This window comes from Bos javanicus, chromosome 5 (assembly GCF_032452875.1).
Source record: "Bos javanicus breed banteng chromosome 5, ARS-OSU_banteng_1.0, whole genome shotgun sequence".
In the NCBI taxonomy this organism is placed as follows: domain Eukaryota; kingdom Metazoa; phylum Chordata; class Mammalia; order Artiodactyla; family Bovidae; genus Bos; species Bos javanicus.
The window spans coordinates 65408605-65424702 of NC_083872.1; the positions used below are offsets into that span (position 1 = coordinate 65408605).

A 16098-nucleotide genomic window follows, 5' to 3' on the forward strand; every position below is an offset into this window, starting at 1 on the left:
GCACAAAGCTCAGTGCAGCAGCCAGAAGTTGTTAGAGGGGAGTTCCAATCTTTGCTCGAGTTTCTCAGAGGACACAAAGACAAGCTGAGTACATAGTCCTCAGCAACTTCTCATCGCTCTCCTTCCTTCATAACCTCCTGTACTCAGGTGTCGTGTTTCTTTTTCCCAGACAAATGCATTCCTCCTTTACTTCAGCCTGCACAGCATTTCTTTCCTTCCCATCTCTTTTATTGTTTCTCTCTGCCAGCCTCACTGATTTCTGTCATTGCTTTCTTGAGGACTAACAGAGCTTTTCTTCCAGGAAAAAAAGGTCCATCCTTTTCAGGGGAGGGTAAATTAGGCCATAAATTACAGGGTCGTCTTTGTTGGGTTAGAGATTGTGCCAGTTGGATTTGCTAGATTCTGCTGCAGGAACAAGCAACCCTCACATCTCAGTAGCCGGCTTATTTCTTGCTCATGTAACACATTAGCTGTGGGTTGGCTGAGGCTCTGCTTCTCATGTCTCCTTTCTTATGAGATCTAGCCTAATGAAGCAACTTGTGCCTAAGGCATGCATTCTTTCTTTTTTTAATTGAAATATAGTTGATTTATAATGTTGTGTTTACTTCTGTATGGCATAGTGACTCAGTAATATATATATAACATTTTTTATATATTTTTTTCCATTATGGTTTATCTCAGGATATTGACTATAGTTCCTTGTGGTATACAGTAGGACGTTGTTATGTATCCATTCTATATTTAATAGTTTTGATCTACTAGCCCAAACCCCCAGCCCAGCCCTCTTGCTGCCTCGTTCCACCTTGGCAACCATGAGTCATTTGTTTTCTATGTGAGTTTGTTTCTGTTTCATGGAAAGGTTCATTTGTGTAATATTTTAGATTCCACATGGAAGTGATATCACATGGTGTTTGTCTTTGTCTTTCTGATTTAGTTCACTTAGTATGTAAGGCATGCATTCTCACAGCAGAGGGAAAAAGTCATAATTGAGCCACACAATGGCTCTTACAACTTCTGCTCAGACGTAGCATCTGTCACTCCTGCTCGTATTCCATTGGCCAAACAAGTGTCACAACCATGCATGGAAATGGGCAGGAGAATGGGACTTCTCCCCAGGGAGGGAGGCTGCAGGTCCATGATAATAGGTAGGGATATGTAATCCTCACAAGGAAAAGCAGCCAATTAAGAATAATCAATCTACTCAGGAATACCCCATGATAATATTTTTTGTCCTGTCACATTTATATAACACAGTAGTGTATGGGCTCTTTCAGGACTTAGATTACGTCATACCGTTTTGCTTTGTTTTTAGTAACAAAACCTTCTAGGTTTTTAGAAAAGGAAGTTTCTGTGAAAGTTAGCAAATACTCCGGCATAAGAGAGTCTGTAGGACAGAAATCAGACATGGGACTGAAATTTTTCAAAATTCAAATTCATAGAGCATCTTCTTTTTGAATTGGAGTATAATTGATTTACAGTATTATATTTCAGGTGTACAGCATAGTGATTCAGTATTTTGCAGGTTATACACCATTAAAAGTTATTACAAGATGATGCTTATAATTCCCCGTCCTATGCAGTATATCCTGTCACTTATCTATTTTATACATAGTAGAGCATGGAGAAGGCAATGGCACCCCACTCCAATACTCTTGCCTGGAAAATCCCATGGACGGAGGAGCCTGGTAGGCTGCAGTCCATAGGGTCGCTAAGAGTTGGACACGACTGAGCGACTTCACTTTCACTTTTCACTTTCATGCATTGGAGAAGGAAATGGCAACCCACTCCAGTGTTCTTGCCTGGAGAATCCCAGGGACGGGGGAGCCTGGTGGGCTGCAGTCCCTGGGGTCGCTAAGAATCGGACAGGACTGAAGCGACTTAGCAGCAACAGCAGAGCATCTTTATACCATGGTGATATTTCTTTCAGATGCACAAACAGGATGGATAAATGGCTGCTCGTGTGGTATGATTTCTAAGAGAAAGCCTTTTTCCAAAACACCATGTGATATCACTTCTATGTGAAATCTAAAATATTGCACAAACCTATTTCTTTCTTTACCTCTCAGTCTCCATTTAGGAAAACTGAAACCCAGCAATTATTTTAATAAGAGGTTAACATAGAGAATTGATTAGATAGGTATTAGAGGACAAACATGTCACAAAGGGAGCATGGAAGCCACACAGATAATAGCTTCATGAAGTGAAGCAACTACTGCCCCAGGGCTAGAGGAACAGAAGGAAGAGGGTAGGATTATCAGAACCGTCAGAAGCTCAGAGGCGGCGCCCTGGGCCTGAGCCCTAGACCTCTGAGGATATACTACCCTGCTGGTACCTCTGGGGCATGGGGCAATGCAGTGAGTTTACTTTGACGTGTGTTTTTAAAGATGAAAACTGGAACCAGTTGCCACTATGAGATTGCAGAATCACTGCCGGGATCATATCCACAAGGACAGCAGGCAAGTAGGAAAGACCAAGTCCCTTGATCTCCATGTTTTTCCTTTCCAGTGTCCCCTACTGGCAGAACACATCAGAGAGCAGATGCAAAATAGAAGTGTCGTGGGCAGAGTCCCTGCTGCAGCACCCAGAGGAGAATATAGAACAGCGAAGCTAGGAATTGACTTAATAAACAGTACACACCCTGATACCTAGAATTTTACAGTACGAACATTAATCCTTTGGCTGAAGTCATCTGCATTAAAAAAAAAAATGTCCCTGGGAAAGGTGAAAAATGCTAATGTTATTTTTCCTTTATACCCACTATGAAAAAGTTTATTAGATCCTTTCTAAAGAGTTAAATGGGGCTTCTCAGGTGGCATTAGTGATAAAGAAGCCACCTGCCAATGCAGGAGCCATAAGAGACATGGGTTCAATCCCTGGGTCGGGAGAAATCCCCTGGAGAAGGAAATGGCAACCCACTCCAGTATTATTGCCTGGAGAATCTCATGGACAGAGGAGCCTGGCGGGCTGTGGTCCACAGGGTCACATGGAGTCAGACACAACTGAAGTACCTTAGCGCACAGAGTTAAATACAAGGGGAGGAAGGAAGAGTAATAGAGGGGGTACTTTCAGTGTAGTAGGAATAGATAGAGGATGCCTCTAAGGTGGTAGAGGGGGAAAATGGTCAAAGAAGAAGACAAAAAAAGACAGGGGTTAAGGAAGACACATTTTTTACCAACTTACAAATTTTGTAGGTGCTTGTCAGAGTTTCTAGGTCTTTGCTGATTACAACAACAAAAATAAACAGCATGGAAATACACAGGCCTTTCTGTCCCTTCAGTCAGCACTCAGACCTAATCAACTTCAATAAGGGAAAATAAAAGACAAGACCCATGACGAAGACCAGACAAACCACAGTAGCCATGGATGAGTCGTGGAATGATTTAATTCATACACTGACAGTCACTTAGTTAATCTGGGCAAAACCTTGCTAGTGACTGAATGACAGTAGCATCCTAATTAGTAGAAAACTAAGGCCAGGGTTATCCTAATTGGGTTTTTCTTGTCTGAGTATTAATTAGGAAATCACTTATGTTTCCAAACTTGTGTTTGCATATTTTTTAAAAAAATGATTTCCTCTTCATTCTGGCTGATTTGGGTAGCAGATAAAAGTGGTCTCTAATAAATTTAAATATCACAATACTTTCATATGTTCATTCTGAATATCCATTTCAGTTTAGTCAGCATCAAGTTGCCATTTCTGTGACAGGCACTGTGTAGGGCTGAACAAAGATGAATGTATCTTCATTTTTGTCGTTAAGGGTTGACGGTTGAGCTCACAGAAGCTCTGGTTAGGAGCACGTGCTGGAGTTTGTGGGACCTGGACCCCGAATCCCAGCTCTGCAGCAAACAAGCTGCATAATTCTGAGCTTTGATTTCCTAACTCATAAATTGGGAATAATAATAATACCTGTATAATATTGTAAAAAACAGCAACATAGTATATAAGCATATATGATAAATATTCAATACGTTTTCTATTATCATTAATAATATATACCCCTGATAAATAGTTAATTTTGATATATGTGAACTTTTTCACTTGTCCAGTCCTAAAGATGGAGATAGTTTAGGACTGGCCTGAATTGATAATTCCAGAATATCATTTTTTTCTCTCTTCCTCTTTTCTCTTCTTTCCTACAATATTCCTTCTTCTTTCCTCCATGCTTTGCTTCTCTTGCCGCCTTCTCTTCTTCCACTGCCTCCAGAATTATCCAGATTACCACCCGTCTCCCTGGTTCACTTGGTTCTGTGCACACCTAGCCAAGATCAGAGATACTCTTTGGCCCACTGTGTCTTACCAATAGGTGTTCAGTCTCTGGCCGAGTAAACGCGCATCCTCATGTTATGTAACTGACATTTTGAAAATATTTATTAATTCAACCGATGTTTCTTCCACCTTTCTCTGCCATTGATAAGCAAGAATGGTTACTCATGCAGCACACTCCTTTGTCCTGTACTCTTCCTCTAGACAGTACCTTGGAATAGATGAGAGGAAGTTAATGTTATTATTAAAGGTACCTCAGGTCCATTCTAATTATTTTTTAAAATCATTCCCAAATTTAGGCACTTTAACCATTACTAGTGTCAAATTAATTGTGACACACCTCACCATGGATCAAGTCACATCAGGACTTTGTGACGCATGGATGAATTAAACTCCCAAGTTGACTGTTGCTTCTTTTTTAAGAGCAATGAACATAACAGAAACGCTATTTTTCCTTGAGAAACACTTGCACGTGTGCATTTGCATCATTGTTTATAATAATGAAACATTGGAAATACCCTAAATATCCACCAGCAGTAAAGTGAACCAACAAACTGTACTGTCCTCATACAGTAAACATCTAGGCAGCAGGAAATACTATTGGACTAGTGCCTCTTGGGTTCCCTGGTGGCTCAGTGGTAAAGAATCTGCCTGTGAGTGCAAGAGACGTGGGTTGGATCCCTGGGTTGGGAGGATCCCCTGGAGAAGAAAATGGCAACCCACTCCAGTGTTCTTGCTTGGAAAATCTCATGGACAGAGGAGCCTGGCAGACTATGGTCCATGGAGTTGCCAAGAGTTGGACACTAATGAAGTGACTGAGCATGTACTCAGAGCTCCTTGGATCAACATGAATGAACTCCCTATGGTTGCGCAGGGAAAGCAAGTTGCAGAAGGATGAGTAGAGCATGCTACCATTTCTGTAAAGTTTTTAAACATACAATATAATGCTGTATTTTTAGGGATATATATGTATATACATATATATATTAGGGGTTATAAAAAAATTCCTGATAGGGGTTACCTCTGGGGAGAGGAATGCAATTGAGGAGGAACACTTAGGGGAACTTCATCTGTGTCTGCAAACGGCCATTAGCAAGTACAAAAGTGTTTGATGATCATCTCAATCCATTTTTGTGTATCTGAAAATATTTTATTAAGGTAAAGATCAGGATACTGAGGCTTAGAGAAGTTACTTTTTTCAAATTCAAATAGTTAGTACTTGGCAGAACCAAGACTCTAACACTGGTTTGTTTTACCTTGACCCAATACAGTAGATGCTGTCATAAAAAGTATTCTATCCATGAGGCAGCTTCTTCTTTCTGAATTGTAAGAAAAAAATTTTTTTTAAATTTTTGAACATAATGATTTTTAAAATTGAGGTATAATTTACATATAGTGGTATCAGGTGTACAACACAGTAATTGATTATTTGTATGTGTTGCAGAATGATCACCACAATAAGTCTAGTAATAATAACATCCATCATCATACATATTTATAAATTTTTTCTTGTGCTGACTTTCAAGATTTGTTCCCTTAGTAACTTTCAAATATGCATTACAGTATTATTAACTGAATACTACGCTGTGCATTACACCCCCATGACATTTATGTTATAGTTGCAAGTCTGTACCTTTTGAGCCCTTTCACCAGTTGTGCCCATTGCCACCTTCACCTGCAGCAACCACCAGTATGTTCCTCTGTTCTCTGAATCTATGAGCTTGTTTTCTTTTTTAAGATTCCACATATACGTGAGATCATAAAATAGTTGTCTTTCTTTCTCTGACTTATTCCAGTTATCATAACGCCCTCATGGGTAACCCATGTTGTCACATGGCAAGATTTTCTTCTTTTTTATGTCTGAGTAATATTCCATTGTGTATGTGTGTACGTGTATATGTGTGTATATATACACACACACACATACATAATACCACATTTTTTATCATTCAATGATAAAAGTCCATTTTATCATTCATAATAATATCATTATTATGAATGATAAAAAGATAACGGTTGCTTTGATATCTTTGGCTGTTATAAATAATGTTGCAATGAATAGGGGGGCACAGGTATCTTTTCGAGATAGTATTTTCATTTCTTTCCATGAAATACCCAAAAGTGGAGTTGCTAAATCATATGGTAGTTCTATTTTTAATTTTTTTGAGGAACCTCCATACTCTTTTCAATAGTGGCTGCACCAGTTTAAAATCCAACTAGCAGTGCAGAAAGAAAGTGAAAGTGAAGTCACTCAATCATGTCAGACTCTCTGCAACCCCATGGACTGTAGTCTACCAGGCTTCTATGTCCATGGGATTTTCCAGGTAAGAGAACCGGAGTGAGTTGCCGTTTCCTTCTCCAGGGGATCTTTCCGACCCAGGGATTGAACCCAGGTCTCTTGCATTGCAGGCAGACGCTTTACCCTCTGAGCCACCAGGGAATCAATGCAGAAGGATTCCCTTTTCTCCTCAACCTCACCAATACTTCTTGTTTCTTGTCTTTTTGATAATAGCCATTCTGACAGATCTGAAGTGGTATCTCACTGTGGTTTTTATTTGATTTTCTCTGATAGTTAGTGATGTTGAGCATCTTTTCATGTTGGCCATCTGTATGTCTTCTCTAGAAAAATGTCTATTGAGGTCCTCTGACAATTTCTTAATCAGAGTATATTTTTTGCTACTGAGCCATATGAGTTTTTTAAAATAAATTTCAGATATTAATCCCTTTTCAGATATATGACTTGCAAATATGCTTTTTCATTCTATAGGTTATTTTTATGTTGATGGTTTCCTTTTCTGTGCAGAGGCTTTTTAGTTTGAGGTATTCTCACTTGTTAATTTTTGCTTTTGATACCTTTACTTTTGGTGTCAAAAAAAAAAAAAAAATGGTTGCCAAAACCAGTGTCAGGGAGCTTGCTTCTTATGTTTTCTTCTAGGAGTTTTATGGCTTCAGGACTTAGATAGTAGTCCAGTTTCATACTTTTACATATAGCTCTCCAAGTTTCCAGTGCCATTTATTGAAGAGGCTGTCCTTTCCCCATTGTATACTCTTGTATCCTTTGTGAATAATTAATTGACCATATATATGTGAGTTTATTTCTTGGCTCTGGATTCTGTCCCACTGAGCTGTGTGTCTACTTTTATGCCAATACAATATTGTTTTGATTAGTACAACTTTGTAGTGTACTTTGAAATTAAGGCATGTGATACCTCCAGCTTTGTTCTTTCTCAAGATTGCTTGCTTTGGCTATTCAGGGTTTTTTGTGATTATATACAAATTTTAGGATTTTTTTCTATTTATGAGACAAATGCCATTGGAATTTTGAGAGTGGTTAAATTCTATAGATTGCTTTGGGCAATATGGATATTTTAACAATATTAATTTTTCCAAGCTATGAGCATGGGATATCTTTCCATTTTTGTCTTCAGTTTCTTTCATCAATATCTTACAGTTTTCAGTATATAGGTCTTTCACGTCCTTGGTTAAATTTATTCCTATATGTTTTATTACTTTTGATGCAATTGTAAATGTGATTGTTTCTTAATTTCTCTTTCTCATAGTTCATTACTAGTGTATAGGAATGCAACAAATTTTTGTATATTGATTTTGTATTCTACAACTTTACTGGATTTGTTCTAACAGTTTTTTTAGTGGAGTCTTTAAGGTTTTCTATAAATAATACATCATCTACAAATAGTGATAGTTTTACTTCTTCCTTTCCAATTTGAATGCCTTTTATTTCTTTCTCTTGCCTAACTGCTCTGTCTGGGACTTCCAATACTATGGAGGGGTGGGGGGAGTTTGGTGTTTCTTTTCCTGTTTTTTCCCAGTTATTAAGATGTAATTGAAATATAGCACTATATAATGTGTATAGCATAATGATTTAACTTAATCATGAAATGATCATCACAATAAGTATAGTAAACATCCAACACTATGTTGAATAAAAGTTTTGAGAGTAGACCTCCTTATCTTGTTCCTGATCTTAGAAGAAAAGCCTTCAGTTTTTCACTGTTGAACATGTTAGCTGTGGGCTTGTCATGTATAGCTTTTATTCATAAAGACTTCTTAAATGTTTCATCATTCTACAGAGCCTAATTTTCTCTAACATATTTCTTTCTCATTGTGTTTTTGTCTTTGTTTTATTCTCTTTTATGTTAATGGGTTTCTTCAGATACCTGGTCATCTTTGGCTGACTGTTCATATTTAAGAATAGGAAATGCAAAATAAGAGAAGTTCAGAGTATAAGGTGGGAACTGTCAACTGATGTGGGCCTTATGGCTGAGGGGTTTCAGTTTAAAGTCTTCAGTGTCACTATCTTTAGATTTTTTATCTTAGGCTGCTCAGATTCCCCAGAGAAGTATTTGCCAGTATTCTGCCCAGAAAGTCAAGGCCTAGCTGCTAGCATTTTAGAGCCTAAATGGTTGATGATAGTTGAGTCTCAGCTTCTAGAATGCAAATATTCACTTGATCCTCCAGTTTTTACTATGGTACCCATACTCCTAACTATGCCTGAATGTCTTCAGTTCAGAGATTGTATTATCCTATTAAAAAAAGAAAGGAAAAAGAAAATATCTCCAGTATTCTGTTAGAGAGGGCTTCCCTGGTAGCTCACCTGGTAAAGAATCCACCTGCAATGCAGAAGACTTGCGTTCGATTCCTGGGTTGGGAAGATCCCCTGGAGGAGAGCATTGCAACCCACTCCAGTATTCATGCCTGGGGAATCCCCATGGACAGAGGAGCCTGGAGGGCTATAGTCCATAGGATCACAAAGAGTTGGACACAACTGAGTGACTAAGCACAGCACAGCGTTCTGTTAGAGTACAACATCTTCCTAAACAACTTTCAACTAGTACTTATTTTAGCATTCCTTGCAGACTACTTCTAGAGGTCACTGTGTCCCAGTTCTGAGATTTTGTAGCATAAATACATAGTTTTTCTTGGTTTTCTCCAGAGCTGGGTTAGCATTTGGCTCTTTCTGGTCTCCTAACTCTGTTACCACTTGTCTGTCTGCTTTTCACACTCCAGTGCTTCTTTGCTGCTGTTTTCCGCTATCCCTGTCCCTTGAGTGTTACACCTTTATTTAAACACAAACAAATATTACTCTTGTTTTCATGGGGTTTTAAGAGAGAAAAAAATTAAATACAAGTGTTTAATTTTCCATCTTTACCTAAAAGTCTCAAGAGCAAGTATTTCTTAATTTGCATTTAATATTTAAATAGCAAAGGTAAGATTGTGAAGTATGGTTAGAAATGACCATTGGAATAAAAACATCTCACATTGCTTTTTATTCCAGTATCTTATCACCTAAAAAGAGGTTTGAAAATTTTTACCAATCAGATAAATAGTATATATTTAGTCTGAGAGTCGTTTTACCCTTTTACTCATATCAGTATTCTTAAGAAGTTAGCAGAATTCCCTGGCTGTCCAGTGATTAGGACTTGACATTTTCACTGCCAAGGGCCTGGGTTTAATCCCGTGGCTGCATGGTGCAGCCAAGAAAAAAATGAGTTAGGTATTGCCCTGCAATAGCCTAAAGCCCACAAAACTATCAAAATAGGCCTTGTCACATAAAAAATTAATTGGTTGCTTGCTTTGTTCCTACTTAGATTTTCATTAACTTGAGGACGTATTTAAGTGACAATTAACTGTATCACCTTTGTTTCTGCTTGTTAAAAAGAGGTGTCTATTTAAAAGTCTAATTAATAAAGTTTCCTGAAATATTTATCCTTAAGGCATTAACCTTCACTTTTCTTTTTATATTATGAAATAGTACAATTTCAGCCATCATGAAAGACTGATCTGTTGGTCATCTACTGCCATGTGAGGGTAAAACTCACTGACTTAAAACAATGCATGTTATATTTGCTTATGATTCTTTGAGCATTTTGTGCTGGGTTCAGCTGATCAGTTCTTCACTGGATTTAGCTGGTCAACAGGAGGTTGAAATTATCTCTTTGCTTCGCCAGACTGGACAGTCTAAAATTGTCTCCCTTTGGGTGGTGCATGCTTGTGGCTGGGTTTCTCTTTTCATGTGGTCATTTATCTTCAGAGAGGCTAGTCAGACTTCTGTATGTTGGTAGCCTTGGGGCTTTGTTCCAAATGGACAGGAGTGGGTGCTCAGAGCCTGGGCCTCAGCTCACAAAAATCACTTCTTCTACATTCTGTTGATGAAAGCTAGTCACAAAACTCACTCAGAGAGGTGAAGAGATAGACTCTACCTCTTAATGGAAGAAGCAAGAAATTCACATCACAAAGGGATGTGTATTCAGGAATGGGAGGAGTTGTGGCTGGTTTTTTTTTTTTTTCTCTTTGCATTCCACCAGAGCCTTCCTTCTGGCATAAAATTTATTTACATTTTTCCCACATAGAAAATATGCTGATTCCCATTTCTAGATCCCCAGAGGTCTCAACCCAATATGACATTAGGCTCAAAGTCCAGGATCTTTTGTTCCAACATCAGGTTCAGTTGAGGATGAGAATCCCTGGAAGCAGCTCTTCAGGGATAGTTCTTCTTGGACAAGAGGCCTGTTCATGTAAAAAGCAAATTAACTGCCTGTTATGTTTCCAAAGACCATGAGGAGAGATGCGGGCATGCTCAATCACGTCTGTCTCTTTGCATCCCCATGGACTGTAGCCCACTAGGCTCCTCTGTCTGTGGGATTTCCCAGGCAAGAATACTGAAGTGGGTGGCCATTTCCTTCTCCAGGGTATCCTCCCAACCTAGGGATCGAACCTTCATCTATTGTGTCTCCTGCATTGGCAGGCAGATTCTTGACTACTGTACCACCTGGGAAGCCCAAGGAGCTATGGGCCCAGGATAATTACAATAGATGCTTCAGTTCAAAATGGAGGGCAGCGGGAACAGAGCGGTTCTAACACCCAGTGGGCAGTTGCTTCAAGCCCCTGTACTCTAGGGCCAAGAGCATACCCTGATTAATTATCTGGTTCTGTTTCTTTCTTTACCGTATGTCTTAGATTTTTAATTTATAAGTCAGTAATGTAGCTATAAATCTAACGTAATTAGACAGCACCACCTATAGGTAGTTAAATGCTTTTTGAGAAAGTTTCCACCTGAAGTTTTAAACCATGGAGATTTTCATACCTTGGAGGACCCTTGTTTATTTTTACCAGTTGCAGAAATTTCATAAAATAGGCATTAAGCCAAATTTTTCAAAACCTCTTCATTGCCTGTATTTTCCCCAAAGTAGTAACAATTACAAAGAAACCATAATTCTAAAATAAAACTGATTTTCAGAATCTTTAAGTTAGAGGGAAAAAAGTAAAATTTATCTGTGATATAATTGGACAGTTTCTGCAACATTCAGTGGGTCTCTGGAGACCACAGCCCCGGGAGGTTTGGAGTTAAACCTCAGTTTCACAGCATATTCCTAACCCTAACCTTCTATTTTGGAGGACAGGAGATTGGCGCCTCCCCAGGTAAAAATGGAGAGCTGTTCTCCTCTAGGGAAGGCAGGAGAGGAGAGACCCTGGAGGGGAGTTAGCGGGAGCTTCAGGCTCAGGCCTACGCAGTAGTGAGCAGGTCAGCAGGGCCTCCTTCACAGGGCAAGATGGAAGCATCAAGAAAGTCCCCTTCACACACACATGCATACTAGCAGTCCTGGGCTTCCAGTGGTTCCTTTTACAAAAGAATGGGAAGATTTGGAGGAAGGCATTTGGTTTTTGAATTGCTGATTGTATGACTTCGAGTGTATTATAGAATCATTCCAGTGGGGAGGATAAGGAGATAGATGTTTACAGCCTTAATCCTGTAGTTGATCCTCCACCAACTCAGCAGTTTATTCCTCTCCTCACCATGAAAATGGTTCTTGTTCTGCAAGTAAGAACAGACCTAGAAGAGAAATTGCAGTTTTCCCTTTAAACTTTCTTTTTTCTAAAATGTCCATTTTTTGTAGGTAGTACTTACTTATGATAAAAATTTCTTAATTGTGTACAGTGAAGTTCCCTTCCTACCTTCCCAGTCACCTAGTCCTTCCTAGAGGCAACCAGTGTATCCAGATGTCTATACATCCTTCACAGTCCTTCTGTACATGCACTGGCAAACATATATGTCAGTATGTACGTCTGTGTACTTCTTTCCGTGTATATGCTTTTATTTTGGACACAAATAGCTGTGTGACTGATCTGAACCTTGTTTTTGCCCTGTAATATCTTGCAGATTTTTAATATCTGCACTGAGCATTGTTAATCTCTCTATAGCTGCAGAGTGTTCCATCACAGAGCTCTACCAGTATTTGTTTATCCTCTCCTCCACTGGTGAATTATTTAGATCATTTCTGGAGTTTTGTTATGGTAAACCATGCCATGATGAACATTCTTGTACATCTGTTACTTGGCATGTGGGTGAGCATACTTGTAGAATAAATTTCTAGAGGGGAATCGCTAGGTCAGAGGAGATGTGATGAGGATATAGGAATAATTCTGATAGACCTGGTCAAGGTACGCTCATAGAATTTGTACTTGTTTGCTGCTCAATCAGCAGTGTGTGAAGGCAGAGCTGAGTTTCTAAGCCCAGGTAGAGTCCTGATACCTCACAGACTAAGCATCAGGTCTTATGTTTGTCAAACAGCTCAGCTTACATGGTGTGTGGTTCATGCATGCATGTGTTTGTGTCTGATTTCATTTGGAGAGCGTTGTTTTGTAAGTGGCTAAGAGAAGCTTGAGAATCAATGATGCAGGACATCATCACTTTTCTTCCTCTTAACCCTCCAGTTTGAAGGAGTGACAGAGAAAGTGAGATGGCTCCATGCACTACAAGAATATCCTTAGACAAGTAACATGGAGAGAATGGTTCATGTGGTAGCTGAAAAGATGAAGCAGGGAGAAAGATTCATAGGAAGCAGGCATGGAGGTCAAGGTCTAATGAGATGAGATTTAGTCTCCTACACCCCCATATTGGGCTTCCCTGGTGTCTCAGATGGTAAAGAATCCACCTGCAATGCAGAAGACCTGGGTTTGATCCCTGGCTTGGGAAGATCCCCTGGAGGAGGGCATGGCAACCCACTCCAGTATTCTTGCCTGGAGAATCCCCATGGACAGATGAGCCTGGTGGGCTAAAGTCCATGGGGCCACAAAGAGTTGGACACGACTGAGCGACTAAGCACAGCAGCACAGGAACAGGCCCCCACATTAACTAGGGGTCTCCGGAAGATCTCATTTGTTCTCAGAGAGCCAACTTTAAGAGCTTGTCATGTGCCAAGCCCTGTATTAATACTGGAAATAGAGATGCACATGGCCAGTCCCTGCTCTAAAGAAGCTCATATAGAAAAGTCATGTAAGCAGAAAAGTTCTATATAAAAGTTACAGAAACAACAAGAGTGGTAACAGCTGACTCTGACAGCCTATTAAATGCCAAACAGGGCTCAGCAGTGCTCATCTCACCTGCTGCTGCTGCTGCTAAGTCACTTCAGTCATGTCCAACTCTGTGCGACCTCATAGATGGCAGCCCACCAGGCTCTGCCATCCCTGGGATTCTCCAGGCAAGAGTACTGGAGTAGATTGCCATTTCTTTCTCCAATGCGTGAAAGTGAAGTCGCTTAGTCATGTCCGACTCTTTGTGACACCATGAACTGCAGCCCACCAGACTCTTCTGTCCATGGGATCTTCCAGGCAAGAGTACTGGAGTGAGTGCCATTGCCTTCTCCATCGTCTCATCTAATTCTGCAAAAATCTTATTGGAGGATGATTCCAGTTTTATCCCATCCCACGGATGAAGAAACTGAGACCCAGGGAAGTTGAGGGATGGTCCCAACACCCCATAGTAAGTGACAAAGCTGGGATGCAGGTTGAGGTCAATCTCACTTCCAAGTCTTAAGGGAAATCAGGAGTGATGTTGGAACTAAAAGCTTATCTCCCTCCTCCATGAAATGGTTTTATGCTCCCTTCTCTTTTTGTAGCACCATAATACTTTTCAGGGTGAGAGTTGGGGGTCAGTGAAGACTTTTGGAGGGAGATATGACCTGAGCTGGGGCTCTGAGGATAAGTAAGAAGCAAGGAGAACAGTTCCAGCAGAGCTGACCTCCAGGAGTCAGAAGTTTGTCCCAGGGAGGCAAGTGAGTGGCATGGATAAGATGAGAGCTCTGGAGCCAGACAGCCTGAGTTTACATCTGAGCTCTGCCCCTTATTAGCAGAGTGACATTGGGTACATCACTTAACCTCTCTGATTCTATTCCTGTAATATGCAGGCTATAAAGTACTTTCCTCCCAGGTTATTGTAAGCATGGCATGAGTTAACATATCTGGAGCTAGTGGCCGGCAGCACAGGTTCTCTCTATTTGTTCTCATTATAGAATCTCTAGGATCCAGGTATGACCTAGATGTAAAGGAGAGGAAAACAGAATTATGAGGTTCGCCTGTGATGCTTATTACAGAGAATGATTACATGAGCTCACAAAATGTAATGTGATGCTATTTAAAAAAAAGGCGGGGGGCAGAAAATCATTTAATGGAGGAGCAAGAGACACGGGCTTTTAGCCCAGAATTATCTTGTCAAGCATGGTTGTGCTTATCAGCTTTCAGTTATCTAAAATTGTGAGTCAAAATGGACTTTTTTATTTATTGTCTACTTCTTTATGACATATTTATGGATGTTAAAATGTAATAGTCTATCTCAAATAAGGTGGAAAAGCAGAGGAGAATAAGATAAAAGGAACTACATTTGCTGTAACTCTCAGTTTTCCCCTCTCCCCCTTTGACGCCATAAAATGTTTTCAGACAACCCTAGAGAAGAGATAAGATAAATGCTGCTGCTTTCCCATTTACCCACATAGCATTTATCTCTCCTGTATCAAGTCAAGTTACTTTATTCTGAGAAGTAAATTCCATAGCAGAATATAAGAGAAGTGCAATAGAAGTGAACAGAAAGCTCTTATCCAAGGAATCCATTCATGTGATTTACATTTTGTCTTCATATTCTCTGGCTTTTTTCTCCTTTATCCCAACCTCACATCCTCAATTCTGTTCCACAGTCAAACCCCATGCCTGGACCACTCTTTGTGTAGGCCAGTTTTATCTAGATGACTTGAGTAATTCCCAAGAATTCATCTTATTTTTTAAAAATTAATAGCAATTTCCAATATAAATTCACACAAACCCTCTCTTACTGCTATTCAAAAACCTACACCATTACTGTGTACTAGCCACTCACTTGGAGAAGGCAATGGCACCCCACTCCAGTACTCTTACCTGGAAAATCCCATGGATGGAGGAGCCTGGTAGGCTGCAGTCCATGGGGTCTCAAAGAGTCGGACATGGCTGAGCAACTTCACTTTCACTTTTCACTTTCATGCATTGGAGAAGGAAATGGTAACCCACTCCAGTGTTCTTGCCTGGAGAATCCCAGGGATGGGGGAGCCTGGTGGGCTGCAGTCTATGGGGTTGCACAGACTGAAGTGACTTAGCAGCAGCAGCCACTCACTAGCTCCTGGGACTACAGAAATTATTACAATTCAGCCTTTTGTCTTATGTGGGAAAAGGCATGAACAAGGAGGTTGATTCTGCCCATATCTGCCTCATGTTCCTTTCCTTTGTGGTTTATCTTTCCCACTAGACTGTAAGCCTCTCAAGGTCAAAGATTGTATCTGCTTTATTTCCCACTGGATAATCATTACCCTATAGAGTGTTCTCCATAACCATTTACTGAATTCATTAATGAAAATAAATACATGACTATACAGAATGATCAGTAAATTGATGTGTTTGCAAGATAAGAAATAGCTTAGAGGAGAGAATGAATAGTAAACTCCTTGGAGGGCAGAAGAGTGGTTGGAGGGGTTGGGAGACCTGCTGAGGAAAGTGACTTCTGAGTTGAGTTT

The 16098-nt window shown here is 40.0% G+C and overlaps 1 protein-coding gene across 21 annotated transcripts in view; it reads left to right on the top strand.

The window, feature by feature from the left end:
• Positions 1-16098, top strand: part of ANO4 (anoctamin 4) — a 431104-nt gene that overhangs the window by 317632 nt on the left and 97374 nt on the right. The gene's annotated exons all lie outside the window — the stretch shown is intronic.